Source organism: Cervus elaphus, chromosome X (assembly GCF_910594005.1).
Source record: "Cervus elaphus chromosome X, mCerEla1.1, whole genome shotgun sequence".
Classification (NCBI taxonomy): Eukaryota; Metazoa; Chordata; class Mammalia; order Artiodactyla; family Cervidae; genus Cervus; species Cervus elaphus.
The window spans coordinates 81,189,861-81,201,737 of NC_057848.1; the positions used below are offsets into that span (position 1 = coordinate 81,189,861).

The 11,877-nt window shown below is 41.1% G+C and overlaps 1 long non-coding RNA gene across 1 annotated transcript; it reads left to right on the forward strand.

Annotated features, from left to right (window-relative positions):
* The first annotated feature begins 6,600 nt into the window (after positions 1 to 6,600).
* LOC122689393 lies at positions 6,601 to 8,557 on the forward strand. Its single transcript, XR_006339809.1, has 3 exons — positions 6,601 to 6,704; positions 7,446 to 7,647; positions 8,439 to 8,557. It is a non-coding gene; the product is annotated as an uncharacterized LOC122689393 (long non-coding RNA).
* The last annotated feature ends 3,320 nt before the right edge of the window (positions 8,558 to 11,877 follow it).

Below are 11,877 nucleotides of genomic sequence, written 5' to 3' on the forward strand. Positions count from 1 at the left end.
ATTTTAAAAGTGCATACCACATATTAACATGCAGCATTCCTTATGGAGTGGCACAGGGCTTTGTCTCCCCCACTCAATATTTTAATTTCATTAAATGAGTTAATACCTATAAAGCACTCAGAAGAGCACGTGGCACTTAAGTGTCATGTGAATGTTTGCTCTTAGTCTTACCATTTTAATTTAATTTTCATAGTGTTACTATTATCACTAAGAAGTTAAAATACACAAGAGTCCCATAGCAAGTGCAAGTACCACTTTGTAAATAAATAAAGCAAAGAGAATGTAACCAATTTAATAATAATACCTTTGAGACTAGAAATCTTGTATCCTCACTCCCAGACTTTTGTAGTAAAAGTCTAACTACATTAAATAGCTGACAAACTACATTAAAACATTTGTTTTCATTGATTTATAATTTATCCCTTGTGTACATTCAGAGAGAAATTGAGACACCTTACAGTCAAAATACATAAACAATAGCACACTATTCACAATAGCCAAGACATGGAAACAACCTGAATGTCCATCAACAGATGAATGGATAAAGAAGATGTGGTATATTACTCAGAATGAAATAATGCCATTTGCAGCAACATGGAGTAACATAGATGGACCTAGAGATTACCATACTAAGTAAAGTAAGTCAGAAAGAGAAAGACAAATACCATATGGTAGCACTTATATGTGAAATCTAAAACATGACATGAGTAAACCTATCTGTGAAACAGAAACAGACTCACAGACATAGAAAACAGACTTGTGATTGCCAAGTGGGAGGAGTGTGGGGGAAGGGATGGATTGGGAGTTTGGGGTTAGCAGATGCAAACTATTATATATAGAATGGATAAACAACAACAGGGAACTATATTTGATATCCTATAATAAGCCATAATGTTAAAAGGATATGAGAAAGTATATATATATATATGCATGTATAACTGAATCACTCTGCTGTACAGCAGAAATTAGCACAACATTGTAAATCAACTATATTTCAATAAAATAAATTTAAAAAAATACAAAAGGGCAGTCCAAGTAGGAATTTATCTACGTAATGTCATTTGAAGGGCCTCATGTTGTTTCTGATTGGTTTGTGCTGTGCTTTCTCCCATCTTTCTGCTAAAATATAAAAAGGGATCCTTTCCTCCAGTTTCCATAGCACTTTTCCTATTTCCCTTATAACTCACTGGCAGCCTCCACAGTTGCCCTCAACTGGGCTTCTGATAAGATTCTCTTCAAAGCATCTTTGACTATCTCTAATACTCTCTCAAAGTCCTTTCTTTGTTTCTTTGTTGTTATTGTTTACCATGAAACCCTACTGTCAGTGCCAATATGTATTTTACTTTTCTATTGCTGTGCAACAAATGGCTGGTCACATTGTTGTTGAGTTGCTGAATCATGTCTGACTCTTTATGTCCCCATGGACTGCAGCACATCAGGCTTCCTTGTCCTTCACTATCTCCTGGAGCTTGTTCACACTCATATCCACTGAGTCGGTCATGCCATCCAACCATCTCATCCTCTGTCGCGCTCTTTTCCTCCTGCCCTCAATCTTTCCCAGCATCAGGGTCTTCTGGTCATCTTTATTAAATGAGATTAGGTTCTACACTAGAGCATGACCACCAGGAGGCAAGGATATTTGGGGCATTCTTAGAGGCTGGCTGTCACAGTGCCTGTGCTGAACTGGTTGTTGATCATAGTGCTGCTCTGACATCCAGGTTAGAGGGGCTTGTAATAGGCCCCATGCTTTAGAGGTTCCACTCCTACCCTCTTCCAGCCTCATCTCTCTGCAAACAGCCAAGGACAGTCGAGGAGATGTGCACACTGAGAACCCACCTGCCTGCCTCCAAACTTGTTTCATGTATCAGAGGCCCTTAATTTGGTGCCCAAGGAACCCCAAGCTCCAAGAAGCCTGCATGCTCCTCATCACTGAATTTGTGCTTCTGAGGGCTGGATGGCACTTCCAGTGTTATATTCCCAGGACTGGGAGGTAACAAAAAGGTGGTGGCTGTATTCAGGGAACAGGAGACAACTGTGCTTCAGTATCCATATATAGCATGTGAAGCCTCTGAATGTGAGGAATGAAGCTCAGAGTGAGTAGAAAGGGGAAGAGGTTGTGTCCAGGGCCCAGGATGTGGACCAAGTGGCCTGTGTTGGGGGCCAAGCTCTCCCCACTTTGCTGGAACAGAACTTTGAGGAGTCCAGGTACTGTGCACAGACCCTAAGTGACCCTCAACCTCTGTGTTATTCATACTCACATATGTCTCCTTCCCTTAAGTTGGGATAAAGCTGTGTGTTCCTCCTACCCATCAGAATATGGAAAAGTCAATGGGATTTTACTCTCTTGATTATATTAGTATCTTACTGTAGTTTGATCTTTAAATTATTTATATGGTAATTTGGTTTTCCTATTTCACAATGGATAACTAATACACCTAGCCTAGGAGAGGACAGCCCTGGAAACTCCAGTTCTCCTAGTATGTTGTTTTCAATTTCACCCAACTGTTCCTAACATATTCCAGTTATAGATAGCTTTGTGTTTTTAAATTAACTAGATAAAAGAAAAAGAGACTAAAATATGACAAGTAATTGAAATTTGAACTTCACTGAAGGATGGATTTCTTTTAAACAAATAGGAGACAGAACCTGCTACTTTGAAAATCCCCCGCCTCTCCTGGATAGCAAATGATGTGAAAGTTAAGAAAAAGCTTCTGGGCAAAGGTCAAATCCAGAAGCCTTCTGGGAAAATATGGTGTAAAGATGAAGTCAAGGGTGTGACCATATTCTGTTTAGGCCTCAGGAAGATCTGGGCCAATACCCCAGAGATCCTTAAAGTTAAAAAACAAAACAAAACAAAACAAAAAACCCTTGTAAGAAGTTGAAGGGTGTTACCTAAGATGTCTCAGCAGAAACCCAAGGTCCAAAGGGATTACCTGAAAGTGAGTCATGTATGTGCCTTTTGCCTACTGGAGTGAACCCTAGTAAGATTACTTAGAAGGCCACGTAGGGCCTTTAAAAGACAAAATTTTAGCAGAAAGATAGGAGAAAGACAGCACAGCACAAACTGATCAGAAGTAGTATGATGCCCTTCAAATGACATTACATAGATAAAATCCTACTTGGACTGCCCTTTTGTTTTAAATAACGGTGACAAAACCCTGTGCCACTCCATAAGGTATACTGCATGTTATCATGTGGTAACACATTTTAAACTGTTAACACCAATGACAAAAAAAGAGGACAGCATTGCACTAACTTTACTTTAGTGCTCATTTATGGAGATGGTGAAGGACAGGGAAGCCTGGCATGCTGCAGTCCGTGGGGTCACAAAGAGTCGGACACAACTGAGCGACTGAATGACAACAAGGCGCTGTAGAAAACAGTCTGGCAGCTCCTGAAAAAAGTTAAAAGGCCTATGGTTCTCTCATCAACTCCACTATTAGCTATATATGCTCAAGAGTTGAAAGTATTTATTGAAATAAAAAGTTCTATCCCCATGTCCGTAGCAGCCTTATTCACCATAACCCAATGGGAAACATCCCAAGTATCCATCAACCTGTCCTTAACTTGTTTCATAACAAGTATTCATAAACAAAAGTGACCCTCTGTACAAAGGCATGCATTCAGCTGTAAAAAGGAATGAGAGAGGCTGGACACAAAAGGTCACATATTGTAGGATTTCATTTCTGTCAACTATCTAGAAAGGGTAAGCCCATAGAGGTAAAGAGCAGATTAGTGGTTATCAGAGCCTGATTGCAGTGAAGGGGGAATGGAGAAGGATTGATTACTGGCATGGGGTTTCCTTTAGGAGTGATAATTTATTTGGGGGCAACAGAGAGAATGCCTGAACAGCATTGTGAATGTAGTAAATGCCTGTGAAGTATATACTTTAAAAAGGTGACATTTACTACAATAGTGCAATAATACTTTTTAAAGATAAAAAGTGATTATTGGCTTAAGACTTCTACAAATAGATTTGGAATTTATTTCAACATCTGCTAAACTGCATCATGTAGGAAAAATTTTTGAACTTAATACTGGGGCACAAAATAGAGGAATTCTTGAAGATACCACTAAATTTTTAAAAGATGCCCCTACAGTGTTAAGGGAGCTACTGAAGATAGCCAATAGATTTATTTGCCTTAAGCATTTTATTATTGCAGTGTTTCAGTGCTCCAGATCATAGCAGCCATTGTCCTAAAATATCCTGTAGCAGACATAGGCACTCTGACTTATGGCTCATAAAGTTAAATTGAGTCTTTCTCACTTAGAAATGGGCTTGATAACATGGGACCCAATGGACTATCCCCACTGAAAATATTGATTATGAGTTAGGTAAAACAAAGCAAAGCCGATATAAGGGGTGAAACCCATAATACATAAGTTCTACGTAGGGAAGAGGTGATTATCCTCACTGTGTCTCCTATCAAAGGCCCTAACTCCCAAATACCATCATGGGGGCAGGGCATGGAGTGGGTAAGGGTTTCAACATACGAATTTGGGAGGAGTGGGGTGTCCCACTTTAGTGCAGAGCAAGTGCTTAGCCCAGTCATGAAAAGAAGTCTCTCTTCATTTCTTGGAATTTTGAAGTGAATTGGGGAGCCCTGATGAATCCCTTTTCAGCTCCTAGTTTTACTCCTTCCACTCTCCATTCTCACTGCATCCATGTCAACTTGTATGTTCTTTTCTAAGTACCTTTAACAACATTAAAACCTCCAAATTCTCTTTCTGTCTCACAGGAGGTTTAAACAGTTGCTCGTATGTGATCTAAACACTTTCTAGTTTTTTATTTCTTAATATATATATTCTTTTTATTGAAGTATAGTTGACTTACAATGTTCCAGGTGCACAGCAAGGTGATTCCGTTATACATATACACATATATTATTTTTCAGATTATTTTCCATTATAGGTATTTCAAGAGACTGACAAATGAACCACAGTTCCCTGTGCTATGCAGTAAACCTTTGTTGCTGGTTGCATACCTTTTTTAAAAATTATAAATCTATCATTCTGTTGATACTAAGTCAAACAAGAGGAATCAAAATGTCAAATTTTTAGTTAGGCAAACAATACGTTTTCTAAAGTATATATATTATACATACTAGTGAGTATGCAACTATTATTCACTTAATACCATTGTAAAATGATTGGTCAACAGAAAGGTAATAGAATTCTATATTACCAAAATTACCATTTAATGGAAAAATCTATAACCACTTTTTAAAATTCTGACACATCAGAATTATCTTGGAATTTTTTGAAAAATGCCATGGTATTGCTTTTATTCTCCCAACCTACGGACATGTTTCTAATGAGCAGCCATGCTTAAAAACAACTGGACTATATGATGATCTTTAACTTTTATCTAGTTTGTTTCACTTTTTCTATTTCATATTCAGTGCTCCTGTTTAATTCAGTTTGTTTTCCAATTTCTCCATCTCTTTCTTTTGATGTTCTTTCTCAAGGCTTTAGCGAGCCTTTATTAACTTTTTAAAATAAGCGTATATCTGGTGGCCTGAGCTGACACAGGGTGGCAACTGGGCACCACATCCAGGTTCCCATACCCCAGGGTGCCGCCCTATAGGGACATGGCCGTTTTGTTTTTGCAATGGTGCAATGTAAAGGAAGGGACTCCTGTGGGCTCAAAGTATGACCCGAGGCTGGAAGGCTTCCCTGCAGTCTCAAAGCCTTGATCACTCACTGGACAGTGGTCACGCCAATCCTTGCCTCCTGGCAGATGAACTTAGAGCTGGCGCTGGAGGAAGTGGTCCCCGGTTGACCCTTCCAGCTCTACCTACCGCCGCCAGCCCATCAGGGTCTTTCCCACATGTCCGCCACCATCTCAGCCTCGGTCTTGGCGGGCCGGTCTGCGGGCCACCCTCTTGCCGTTCCTGTTGCGGGAGGTGCCCACACCAGCACCTTCGCAAACTCCTGTTCCCTGTGCAGCCATCGTCTCTGCTGCCCCCACCCCCACCCTGAGGTCCCACTGCCAAAAGCGTCTCCTCGGCGCGACACTCAGCCCAGCGGCTGCCATCTTCCCCGCAGATGTCACTTCAGGCCCATCACTGGTGGGGTTCAACTGCCATGTCTGCCACAGAGGAGCACGACTGGATCCCAGGTGGCCAGGACCGGGCTGGTGGTAGGGCAGGCCGAGACCCCAGTCTCCCTGGGGTCCAGGCATCCGCTTGGGAGGGGATGGAAGGAGTCAAGGTGGCCACGGCTCTTCTGGCCTCCTTGGAGGTCTCCAGAGCCCTTCCCGGGGAGCAAGGTTGGCCACAGGCCACAGTGGAAGAGAAATGTGATAGAGAGCTGTTAGAGGAGGAGGAGATGGAGGAAGATGTAGAGGAGATGGAGGAGGACGAGGAAGAGGGTGAGGCTGATTTCGAGTTGGAGGACGTGGAGGAGGAGGAGCACCTGTCGGGAGAAGTCGAAGAAGAGGAGAACACAGACGAGAATGAGCAGGAGGGTGCGGCAGTGGTTACAGGCTTTGAGTTCTCTGTGGAGAGGTTTGGGCCCTTGTTCTGGAGTCAGGTTGACTCCTTTCTATGCAATTTACATAACAACAAACATGTCCTGTTCCGGCCTTACGCTGACTGCCTGATGGCCAGGGGCCGCTCCCAGCCACCCTCGGACCCTTGGGGAAGGTCCTGTGCCTCCTCAGGAGCAGGAAGACCTGGGAGAGGGAGGCAAAGTCTTGCAGGGTGAGTACCCAGTGGAGGGTGCTCCACCCTGGGAGCTGCGGGATCCTGCGGAGGGGGTTGCATCCTAGAAGGCAGAGGAACCGGCAGTGGAGGCTGAGGCCTGTGGTCCCGGAGGGGCGGAGGCGGGCAAGTGGTGGCTGAGCCTTCAGGCCCTTGCGGCCACTGTGGGGCCATCCAGCTCAAAGACAGGTCTCTAGCGGTTAGGCAGTGGGTCAAAGCTCTCAAAAACCTCCAGGCACAACTGGAAGGCAGCACAAGTGGAAGCCCATTTCTACAGACCTTTATGGTCTCAAAATAAAGCATGCTGCCTTCTACCAACCCAGGGGCAAACAAATGGCATCCCTCCTTTTTGGTCAACGGCTTTAAAAAATGTGAAGATTCTCGGTAGGAGGATCTGAGAAAATGATAACATAGCGCAGGGGCACTTTTCAGCAGTTGAGGAATCCGTGAGCTTCCCCGTAGAATTTGTCTTTAAATCAAACGAACATTTTCCATTGAGATTCTGACAAACACATGCAAAATGGTATCAGTATCAAATGATTCGGATCCCTTCTCCAAAGGGGCCAGAAATAATCAGGAGCATAGTGTGTGAGATCTACTGGAAAGAGGGGGAAAACGTTTGTGAAAATTGTCAGGCAGCAGAAATGGGGGGTGGGGTGGGACTAGAAATGTATTAACCAGTAGAAACATGTCCAGCTATTATTTGTTTTTTCTTTTTTAAACATATTTCTCTTTGCTCAGGCCTAGACTCTGCTGCTGATTTTAAGTTGGGATATTTTTTCTGCCAACTTTTGACCCCAAAGTCTGCATCATTCTGCCCTAATGATGAGGGTGAGTATCAGTATGAAAACGCTGATGAAGAGGAAGAGGATGGAAATGAAAAACCTGAAGAAGGACTCGAAATGGATGTGGTCTCAGCAAAGGGCAGCTCTGGATAATACAGGTATTATTGTATAGGCTTTAGTATGACATAATCATTCCTGACACATACCTGTTACTAACAGCTTTATATTTTTTAATTTTTCTTCTGTAAAGTAAATAAGAAAATTGTTGAAATTTAATTTTGGAAACAAAATAGTTTATTGTTAATAATGTATTCTAGATAATGTAGGAGACAGTATGTTCTGAAATGTATTTCATTTATAGCCATGAGACCTTTGTTCTGTAGCTTTAAGACTACTACAGATGGGAAATTTATCAGACCTGGAAATAGAGACCAGTGCTTCTTTAAGGAATCGTCACCAGAAGCAGCAGCTAAAGTGACTAGGCCATGCATTAGCTGTGTCATCATCTCCTGGTCACAGAATTGTAGTCTCTTGTGCTGACAATGACTTTGAGAAAGTGGTTCCTTACAAAGTAGTGAGACATTAAGGGTTTCAAGAGAACTGCATTTCAGGATTAATTCACATATATTAGTTCAATTTAGATTTTTTATTCAAAAGAAAAGAAAATCAGTCATAGTAATATTATTGGTTATCAATCACAGAGTGGCCTTTCATGGAAAAAAAAACCAACCAACAAATAAGCATTTATAGTGGTGGGCAAGAGGGAGATAAGGTTGGTGTGATGAAATGATGTGCACCCTGATCAGCAAGGGTCTGGCTTACAAGAAGAAAACATTTTGCTTTCTCCTCATTGAGAAAATAGAAGTACATAGTATTGACTCATATTTAGAAAGTCACTGGAGCATGTTATTGGGGTACAATTGTTAATTGACTCTTATTCATCCTACAGTGGGAAGGCATAGAAAGAAGCAGACAGCAAAAGAAAAGATGAATATTTTCTTCATGGATATTCTTGTTTTTATTAGCCTAAAATACTAATTTTGCTTCAAAGTTTCAACACCCCAAAATGATATTAACTACTGACATCTGACTTTACTCTTACCTTTTACAGATAATTTGATAGTATTGTTCACATTGGAAATAAAAGTTTGTTTGAAATTAATAAGCTGTAGTGTTTTTTTTCACATAAATAACACTGACTCAAATCTATCATTGTTCTATTTATTTTGGCCCACCTTACTGTCACTGAAAGGGATTTCTTTCAGCTATTTGTCAAGTCTGTTTTAAATCCTTTTATTGCAGCCCCAAATAAATTAAAATATAGGGTTGTAAATAATTTGTGTGATGGTGCCCTAGTCTTCTACTATATTTTATTGAAAGAAACTGATGGATGACCTAGCTTGCTTGGACCAGCAGCATCAGCATCACCTGGGAACTTGTTTGCAATGCACATTCTCAGACCCTGCTCCAGACCTACTGAGTTTGAAATTCTGAAGGTAGGCTGCTAGCCATCAGGGTTTTACAGTCCTTCAGGTGCTACTGAAGCACACTGAAGTTTCAGAATCACTGCTTTAGAGCAATGGGGGAAAGGTTTACTACACCCACTGCAGGATCATCCTTAATTCACTGACTTGGTACTGTTGCAGGTAAACAAAACAGGGTGGTAAGATCTGGACTTAGGAAGACACTAGAATTCTCAGGGGCTTGAGACACAAAGAACTCTGGGAGGGGTGTGTTAGTGTCCTAAGGTTACTGTAACAAATTGCCACAAACCAGATGGCTTAAAACAACAGAAATACATTATCTCACAGTTCTGGAGGCCAGAAGTCTGAGGTCAAGGTATCGGCAAGGTTGGTCCCTTCCAGAAGCTCTGAAGGAGAATCTGTTTCACGCCTCTCTCCTAATTTCTGGTGGTTGCTGTCCGTCGTTGGCATCACTTGCCTTGTAAATACATGATTCCAGTCTCCATCGTCACATAGCATTTTCCCCTGTCTGTTTCTGTGTCCTTTCTCTTCTCATAAGAATACCAGTCATACTGAATTAAGGGCCCACTAATCCAGTATGACCTCATCTTAACTTTATTATACCTCGCAAATACCCTACTTCCAAATAAGGTCACATTTACAGGTTCAAGGGGTAAAAAAAACTTGAACATATCTTTTCAGGGGGATAAAATTCAGCTTATAACAAGGGGCAAAGATTCAGGGGCGGAAGTGACAAATAGATAAAACCTACTTCCAAAAGGATAAAGGCATCATGATACCATGCATATATGAAGTTTAAAAACATGCAACAATTCTTCTATTGATTATAGGTTCATATATTTGTAGTAAAAAGTATACATAGGAGTGATGCATGCATATGTAGCATGCATAAAGGTGTGTATGAAAACAATAAAGTTTCTAAGACAGTGTTTAAATCTCATGGAAGAGAGGGAGAATTCAACTGGGGAGAGGTATATTGGGTTTAAATTTTATTTGTAATCTTTTGTTTCTTAAGATGCGTGATGCTTGCCTGGGTGTTGTAATCTCTGTACCTTTGTCTAGGTCTGAAATATGTCCTCCTTTAAAGAAAATTGAAAGAATAAATGGGCCTGATATCTGGAACTTATTGAAGGAAAAATGTAAAGTGGTATTTGAGCAGAGTAGAAGATCAGAGAAGGAGAGTATCAGGGGTTTGAGGGTAGAAGGCCTTATTTCTATGTTTAGTTAAGGCCACTTGAATGCTTGCTAGTTAGCAGCAACACCTTTTCCTATTTTCTGTGCTAGTTCATCTCATATCCTCGAGTATATTAACATTATTTATTTATGAGTGTATCTCCCTGAAAGTGTGAGCTTCTGAATAGTTGAGAAGTTAAAGGCTTCTATTCATCTATCCTAAAGCATTGTGTTTCTTCTTCATGGGTGCTTGATAAAGGTCTGTTAAAGTGAAGTTAGTATAAGGTATCCACAACCCTTTTCCATATCTCTGGTTTTGATATTTACAAATGTATTATCACATAGTAACACAGAGTATTCCTTACGGCTAGAACAAAGAAAAAAGGCACAAGGCCTTTTGTCACTGTTGTTTAGTGAAAGAACAGTCCGAATAGAAATTTATCCTTGTAGTGTCACTTCAGATTGGTTCTGTTTGGTTCATGCCATGCTAGGGGTGTGTGTGTGTGTGTGTGTGTGTGTGTGTATATTTCTGTGTTAATATAGTTAATGTAATTCAGTCGTGTCTGACTTTGCAACCCTGTGGACTGCAGGCCACCAGGTTCCTCTGTCCATAGAATTATCCCAGTGAGAACACTGGGGTGGGTTGACATTTCCTCCTCCAGGGGATCTTCCTGACCCAGATATTGAACCTGCATCTCCCACATCTCCTGCACTGCAGGTGATTCTTTAGCACTGAGTTCCCCATGTATTAACCATAATTAATATGAAAGGCCCTTATATGGGCTTAAGAAGTTTTAGAGGTTCACTTTAGACAAAAAACACACAACTCTTTTTGAGATAAGCCTTTCTTGGTGCATGCTCAGGGATTTTCGGTTTCACGCCAGCAAATAGAGGCTTGCCTTCAGACAGTGGTTGAATGTAACCCTTGTTTCCCTAATGAAGGTAGTTCCAATAGATTTCTGGCCCCTATGGGCTCTCATTGAAGCTGTGATTCTGCTATTTCAAGGAAATTCTAACACTCCTGATATTCGGCAACAGGCAGAACACTTATTACATGAATATGAATTAGACGATGATACCTTACAAAAGGCCCAATTAGAACAACATAAGATATTTCAGAATTTTCCTACTAACCCTGCTCCGGTTGTTCCAAGCGCTCCTCCCCTGCCAGCAGGCACAAATCCCAAAGTCTCTCTCTTGATAGAACCTAATGATTTTGGCAACGACTCCCTTAAGACACCTTTTAACATTAAAACCGACAACACCTTTCTGAATAACAATAATCTACCCCCTTCGTGACAGAGGCTCTCTGAACTGCTGGCTTTGCAATCACACATCTCTGAAGCTGATGGTTTTTCTGCGTTTCCAGTTTTAAGAAATGCTGACGCTCAAGGGCAGATAATACCTCAATATGAAGGTATTAACATTTTTCACATGCAACAAATGAAAAAAGCTGTAACTATGTATGGCCCACATTCGCCTTTTACTAGAGAGATTCTAAATGCTATGGCGTCTTCTATTGGAACCTTTATTCCCTATGATTGGCGAATTTTAATAAAAGCTCTCCTTAAAACAGGAGAGTATCTTCAGTGGATAATGTGGTTTCAAGATATAGCCAGAGATCATGCTAACAGAAATGCTCGAGCTGGCGCTCCCCGAAATCAAATTACTTTTGAGATGCTAACTGGCACCGAACAATTTGATGCTATAGAAGCTCAAATATGATGCCCT